The sequence below is a fragment of the Bombina bombina genome, chromosome 4, assembly GCF_027579735.1.
Source record: "Bombina bombina isolate aBomBom1 chromosome 4, aBomBom1.pri, whole genome shotgun sequence".
NCBI classification, from domain to species: Eukaryota; Metazoa; Chordata; class Amphibia; order Anura; family Bombinatoridae; genus Bombina; species Bombina bombina.
Genome location: NC_069502.1, coordinates 698,613,376 through 698,622,050, shown reverse-complemented (window position 1 = coordinate 698,622,050; position 8,675 = coordinate 698,613,376).

Genomic DNA, 8,675 nt, shown 5'->3' with positions numbered 1-8,675 from the left:
TTTTTTACAGGCAAAAGAGCTGATTACTTTGGGGCATGCCCCACAAAAAGCCCTTTTAAGGGCTGGTAAAAGAGCTGGTTACTTTGTAATGTAGTATAGGGTAGGGACTTTTATTATTTTGTTTTTTTTTATTTTTTTAGGGGGCTTAGATTAGGTGTAATTAGTTTTAAATTCTTGTAATCTTTTTTTATTTTCTGTAATTTAGTGGGTTTTTTTGTACTTTAGTTAGTTTATTTAATTGTATTTAATTGTAGCTACTTGTAGTTAATTAATTTAATTTATTTAATGATATTGTAGTGTTAGGTTTAATTGTAACTTAGGTTAGGATTTATTTTACAGGTAATTTTGTATTTCTTTTAGCTAGGTAGTTATTAAATAGTTAATAACTATTTAATAACTATTGTACCTAGTTAAAATAAATACAAAGTTTCCTGTAAAATAAATATAAATCCTAAGATAGCTACAATGTAATTATTAATTACATTGTAGCTAGCTTAGGGTTTATTTTACAGGTAAGTATTTAGTTTTAAATAGGAATAACTAATTTAATAAGAGTAATATTTATTTAGATGTATTTAATTAATATGTAAGTTAGGGGGGTGTTAGGGTTAGTGTTAGACTTAGGTTTAGGGGTTAATCATTTTATGATAGGTTGCAGCGGTGTAGGGGGGGCAGGATAGGGGTTAATAGTTATTATGTAGGTGGCAGCGGGGTCCAGGAGCGGCAGTTTAGGGGTTAATATAATTATTATAGTTGCGGCGGGGTCCGGGAGCGGCGGTTTAGTGGTTAATATAATTATTATAGTTGCGACGGGGTCCGGGAGCGGCGGTTTAGGGGTTAATACGTTTATTAGAGTGGCGGTGGGCTCCGGGAGCGGCGGTTTAGGGGTTACCATGTTTAATGTAGGTGGCGGCGGTGGCCGGAAAAGTGCAGAGCGTACCTGGTAGTCATTTGATAACTTCCAAAAATAGTCAGATTGTGCCGAACTTGGATTCGGAACATCTGGAGTGACATAAGAATCGATCTGTGTCAGACTGAGTCCGGCGGATCGAAGCTTACATCACTATATTCTACTTTTGCCGGTGTGTAGGGCTTGATAACTTAGGCGAATCAGCCTCGCCACAAATATGCTGCAGAATTCCAGCGTATTTGAGGTTGACGGCTTGATAACTAGAGGCCTAACTGTCAATCATGGTGACTGAGGGGTGATGATTTTGGCTTGTTTTGCAGCCACAGGACCTGGGCACCTTGCAGTCATTGAGCCAACCATTAACCCCTTTGTATACTAAAGTATTCTAGAGGCAAACGTGATCCCATCTGTCCAACAGCTAAAGCTTGGTCAAAATTGGGTCAAGCAATAGGACAATGATCCCAAGCACACCAGCAATTTTAAGACAGAATGGCTGAAAAGGAAAATAATCAAGGTGTTGCAATGGCTCAGTCAAAGTCTAGACCCTCAACTTAATTGAAATGCTGTAGTGGGACCTTAAGAGAGCTGTGCATAAACAAATTCCTGCAAAGCTCAATGAACTGCAGCAACGTTGTAAAGAAGAGTGGGCTAAAATGTCTCCACAACGATGTGAGAGATTGATAAAGTCATACAGAAAACAATTACATCAAGTTATTACATCAAGTTATTGCTAATGAATCATAAGGTGTATTTAGTTTTTCACACATGGCTTCTCCATTTTGGCTTTATTTTTGTTAAATAAATCATGATACAGTGTAATATGTCATGTACCAGTCCAAAAGCGAGGCAGTGGATGAAAAATTAAAAAATAAACTTTTTTACAAATATAAAAATCCATCACAGGATCAAGAGGCCAGTGCAGCATCGGTCTTACGCGTTTCAGCTTGCCCCTTCCTCATAGACCGCGCTGCAACTGATCAAAAAGTATCATTAAGTACATATGTGATCCTGTGACGTATGTATTAGAAAAGAAAATGTAACACTATACGATCCTTGACAAAAAACTTCCTCTCTAACACATTGATATATACTGTTATACGTTGGTTTAGATAAATGCTAAATATAGTACTGTGCTTATACTGTATTAGGATTACAGAAAATAGCAGTGTATTTACTACGATATGCTGTATTATTTGTCTCTTATACATTGGACAGGCCTAGCGGGTTCTCTATGGCTAAAATATCTTAAATAAAGAAAAATCGGCTAGATTACGAGTTTTTGTCGGTAAGGCTGTGCGGGGCTAACAAGCCTTTTTTTCTCACCGCTCACTTAAAGGGACATGAAACCCACATTTTTTCTTTCATGATTTTGAAAGAGAATGCAATTTTAAACATCTTCCTAATTTACTTCTATTATCTAATTTGTTTTATTCTCTTGATATTCTTTGCTGAAAAGCATATCTAGATATGCTCAGTAGCTGCTGATTGGTTGCTGAACATAGAAGCCTCGTGTGATTGGCTCACCCATGTGAATTGCTTTTTCTTCAACTAAGAATATCTAAAAAAATGAAGCAAAATAAATAATAGAAGTAAATTGTAATGTTGTTTAAATTTGTATTCTCTATCTGAATCATGAAAGAAAGATTTTGGGTTTAGTGGCCCTTTAAGACAACGCTGGTATTACGAGTTTTCTTCAAGCCGGCGTTAGCCTCAGAAAAGTGAGCATTGAGCAAAATTTAGCAACACATCTCACCTCAATACCAGCGCTGCTTAAGGTAGCGGTGAGCGGGCTGAACCTGCTTGTGCACAATTTCCCCATAGGAAACAATGGGGCTGAGCTGCTGAAAAAAAAAAAAAAAAAAAGCAGCGTTCAGCTCCTAACGCAGCCCCATTGTTTCCTATGGTGAAAGGAATTTTATGTTTACACCTAACACCCTAACATGAACCCCGAGTCTAAACACCCCTAATCTTACACTTATTAACCCCTAATCTGCCGCCCCCGACATCGTTGCCACCTACATTATAATTATTAACCCCTAATCTGCCGCTCCGGACACCGCCGTTACCTACATTATCCCTATGAACCCCTAATCTGATGCTCCCAACATCCCCGAACCCTACATTATATGTATTAACCCCTAATCTGCCACCCCAACGTCGCCACAACCTAACTACACTTATTAACCCCTACTCTGCCGCTCCGGACACCGCCGCCACCTACATTATATTTATTAACCCCTAATCTGCCCCCCCAACGTCGCTGCAACTATATTAAATTTATTAACCCCTAATCTGCTGCTGCCAACGTCGCCGCCACTATAATAACTTTATTAACCCCTAAACCGAAGTCTAATCCTAACCCTAACACCCCCCATAATTTAAATACATCTAAATAAATTTACTATAATTAACTAAATTATTCCTATTTAAAACTAAATGCTTACCTATAAAATAAACCCTAAGGTAGCTACAATATAACTAATAGTTACATTGTAGCTATTTTAGGATTTATTTTTATTTTACAGGCAACTTTATATTTATTTTAACTAGGTCCAATAGTTATTAAATAGTTATTAACTATTTATTAACTATTTATTAACTACCTAGTTAAAATAAGTACAAATTTACCAGTAAAATAAACCCTAACCTAAGTTACAATTACACCTGACACTACACTATAATTAATGCCTTTTGCGGGGCATTGCCCCAAAGTAATCAGCTCTTTTACCTGTAAAAAAAAATACAATACCCCCCCACATTAAAACCCACCACCCACACACGCAACCCTACTCTAAAACCCACCCAATCCCCCCTTAATTAAACCTAACACTACCCCTTGAAGATCACCCTACCTTGAGCCGTCTTCACCCAGCCGGGCACAAGAGGTGCAGAAGTCTTCATCCGATCTGGGCAGAAGAGGACCTCCAGACCGGCAGAAGTCTTCATCCAGGCAGCATCTTCTATCTTCTTCCATCCTATCAGCCAATCGGAATTCAGGTAGTAAAAATCCTATTGGCTGATCCAATCAGCCAATAGGATTGAGCTTGCATTCTATTGGCTGATTGGAACAGCCAATAGAATGTGAGCTCAATCCTATTGGCTGATTGGATCAGCCAATAGGATTTTTTCTACCTTAATTCTGATTGGCTGATAGAATTCTATCAGCCAATTGGAATTGAAGGGAGCCATCTTGGATGACGTCACTTAAAGGAACCTTCATTCTTCAGTCGCCACCGGATGGAAGAGGATGCTCTGCGTCGGATGTCTTCAAGATGGACCCGTTCCGCTCCGGATGGAAGAAGATAGAAGATGCCGCCTGGATGAAGACTTCTGCCGGTCTGGAGGTCCTCTTCTGCCCAGATCGGATGAAGACTTCTGCACCACTGGAGGTCCACTTGTGCCCGGCTGGGTGAAGACGGCTCAAGGTAGGGTGATCTTCAAGGGGTTAGTGTTAGGTTTTATTAAGGGGGTATTGAGTGGGTTTTAGAGTAGGGTTGGTTGTGTGGGTGGTGGGTTTTAATGTTGGGGGGGTATTGTATTTTTTTTTACAGGTAAAAGAGCTGATTACTTTGGGGCAATGCTCCGCAAAAGGCCCTTTTAAGGGCTATTTGTAATTTAGCATAGGGTAGGGATTTTTATTATTTTGGGGGGCTTTTTTATTTTATTAGTGGGATTAGATTAGGTTTAATTAGTTTAAACTTTTTTTTTTATTTTCTGTAATTTAGTGTTTTTTTTCCGTAATTTAGTTTATTTAATTTAATTTTAAATAATTGTAGGTAGTTTAGGTAATTTATTTAATTATAGTGTAGTGTTAGGTGTAATTGTAACTTAGGTTAAGGTTTATTTTACAGGTAAATTTGTACTTATTTTAACTAGGTAGTTATTAAATATTTAATAACTATTTAATAACTATTATAGCTAGTTAAAATAAATACAAAGTTGCCTGTAAAGTAAAAATAAATCCTAAGATAGCTACAAGGTAACTATTAGTTATATTGTAGCTAGCTTAGGGTTTATTTTATAGGTAAGTATTTAGTTTTAAATAGGAATAATTTAGTTAAATATAGTAAATTTATTTAGATGTATTTCAATTATTTTAAGTTAGGGGGTGTTAGAATTAGGGTTAGACTTAGGTTTAGGGGCTAACAAATTGATTATAGTGGTGGCGACGTTGAGGGCGGCAGATTAGGGGTTAATAAATGTAGGTAGGTGTCGGCGATGTTAGGGATGGCAGATTAGGGGTTAATAAAATTTAACTAGTGTTTGCGAGGCGGGAGTGCGGCGATTTAGGGGTTAATATATTTATTAAAGTTGCGGCGATGTCCGGTCGGCAGATTAGGGGTTAAACATTTTAGTTAAGTGTTTCCGATGTGGGGGGGTGCCTCGTTTTAGGGGTTAATAGGTAGTTCATGGGTGTTAGTGTACTTTTTAGCACTTTAGTTAAGAGCTTTATGTTACAGCGTTAGCCCATAAAACTCTTAACTACTGACTTTTAAATGCGGTACGAGTCTGGACAGGAGAGGGTCTACAGCTCACTTTTTCCAGCAATCGTAATACTGGCGTTAGGAAAATTCCATTAAAAAGATAGGATACGCAATTGACGTAAGGGGATTTGCGGTAAGATAAAATAGTGGGAAAAAAGTGAGTGCTAGACCTGTACTTGCCAGACTCGTAATACCAGCGGGCGTTAAAAAGCAGCGTTCGGACCCCTCAACGCTGCTTTTTAAGGCTAACGCAAGACTCGTAATCTAGCCGAATGTATCCTATCATATAATTTCCACAAACAAACATGTATAAACACAACTTAAATCTTGTTAGATATGTGTAGATTAAATACATAATTTTATAAGGTCATATACATTGAGTTGTCTACTCAATAGCCAAATACTGAGAACCTCTGCTTTATAATCTCCGTTTCACTAGAGCATGTACTAATTTCTGACTATTTATCTACATTTATGTATATTACACATTTTAATTCTGCTATTCTAAAGAAAAAAGCACAAGGTTCTATACATATGTATATTCTCCACTACCCAAGTTAAACTATATATATATATATATATATATATATATATATATATTATCAAAGTTAAAATTAATTGTCTAGCACTATTTTGATCACTGTCACGAATTAGAAGGTTATAAGGGTTGGATATTATAACCTGAATCATAGATTAAACCCACCAAAATGGATACATCAATTAAAAAAAAAGTTTCTTTTAAATGTTAAATGTATACATTAGTGTGTTACAGATTATTGTTATTCCCAAAAGTTGATTAAGTCAGCATGGATATTAAGGCCTTCTGGAGCCCTAGTTTTTAATTTAAATATCCAAAATGCCTCTCGTTTTTGGAGTAGCTTATCTCTGTTCCCACCTCTCCAAGGGGTCTTGACATGCTCAAAAATTTGCCACCTCAGATTATCAATTTTTCCATTGTGAACTAATTTAGAATGTAGATCCACTTGTGAACTTGGAAAAAGAGATTTAACATAATTTAGATGTTATTTAATTCTATTTCTAGCCTTGTGGTAAGACCCACATACTGAAGGTTACACTCTAGGCATGTGACCAGATAGACTACAAATCTTGTACGACAGTTAGTGCAATCCTCTATGTCAAATATTATTTGTGTGATAACAGATTGGAATTGCTCCCTTCAATGTATACATACAGGCCTTGCAGTTACCAGTACCACACCAATAATGTCCCTTACACTTCAACCAACTGCTCTCCATCTTTCTTATATTAGTTTTTACCTCATTAGGAGCCAAGATATTGCCCATAGTTCTGTTTCTTCTGGACACACATTTACATCCATTTTTAACCCATGGGTAAAGAGCTTCATTGCCCTGTAAAATGGGCATACATTTATGGATTATTTTAGAGATCTCTTCAAACTAGATACTGTAGTTTGTGACAAAAGTTGGCTTGTCGTCTCCTAATCCCTTTTTATATCCACTACTTTTGTAGATTATTGTGTTCCTGTCCATATTTTCTACTTCTTTGTAGGCCTTTTCAATAAAATATATTGGGTAACCTCTTTGTCTAAAGTGTTCCCTAAAAATACCAGCTTGTTCTTTAAATGTTTCCTCAGATGAACAAATCCTTTTAAGTCTGATGCATTCACCTTTCAATATCCCATATCTTGTATGTCTGGCTTGCATACATTTAGCATGTAAAATGCTATTTCCTGCTATTTCTTTCCTATGTAAGTAGGTTTCTATGTGCTTTCTAGAGGTGTTTCCCGCCAGAACCAGATCAAGATATTCAATTTTCAGTTGCTCTCTTACAGAAGTGAAGCTTGTTATTAGAGTTGAGTTCATTCAAAAAGATCTCCCTATTCTGGCTAGTCTCCTACCATATAAATAGGAGGTCATCGATATATATCTCTTATAAAACACAATATTTCTCCTCTGGGGGCAGTCTCCCCCATAAATCTGGGACAGCTCCCACCATCCCATGAAAAGATTTGCAAAAGCTGGGGCAAAGGTGGCACCCATAGCTGTCCCCCTTCTCTGGAGGAACAAATCCCCCCGAAAAGGAGAAATAATTGTGCGTTAACAGGAACTTAAGAACTCTCATTACAAAACATTTAAAGTCCTCTGCATAGGAAAACATTTAAAGTCCTCTGTATTCAAAAAATACCCTATAGCTTCTATTCCCTTATCAAGGGGTATACTTGAATATAATCTCACCACACCTACAGCCATCTAACTGTAGTTGTCTTTCCATAGTAGGGAGTCTATCATTGTCAGAAGTTGTTTAGTATCCTGCAGATACAATGGTAACATTCTTACAAGGGTCTGTAAAACATTTTCATCTACTCTCACTTTGGGAGGTGGTGGAAAATTGGTACTCAGGGATTATTAACATTTAGAAATGTATAGGTATCATCATCAAAAATACCCATATCCTTTCCCTCATCTAGTATTTGCAAGAGACTCCTCTTATAGGATAACGTAGGATCAAATTCCAATCTCTGGTAGACCTCCTCATCCCCCAACTGTCTGTGTGCTTCCTAAAGGTAATCACATTTGTTAAGGACCACAATGTTGAACCCATTGTCACTACATCTAATGACTATCTCTTCATTGCCTTGTAACCTCTAAAAAGCATCTCGTTCAAGTTTGCTTTGATTCTGGAACTTAAATGGCAAATCATTCTGTAACTTTTGTAACTCTAACTCCACCCTCTTATGGAAAGATTCCAAGTATACACCTCTAGTTCTAGTAGGATAAAAAATGGACGTTGGTTTAAATTTGACATCATGTGTTGTTGTTCATCTGAGGTTGTATTTACCTAATTTCAGTACCACATGATTGTTATTATGTCCTGATACATAAAACTACATAATTCAAAGAGGGTGTACTTTCTTTTTAACATGACTGTATATATCTGTATATATATATATATATATATATATATATATATATATATATATATATATATATATATAAACAATCGCAAGCACCCTGGTAATGCAGTCAAATCATATTTGGAGAGAAAAACAGCTGATAAAACACTGAATCCACGGCCTTGAATCCAGACCTGAATATTATAGATGCAGTATGGGATCACCTGGACCGAGAAAGAAATAAAAGACAACCTAAATCTAAAGAAGAACTCTGGGAAGTGCAGAAAGATTACTTCCTCAAAAGAGTTCAAGATGTGCTTAGTGCCAAGGGAGGTCTCACTAAATACTGACGTTTGCCTGAAAAAGTCATTTTGTTCTGAAAATTGTGTGTTTTTTATATTTTTTG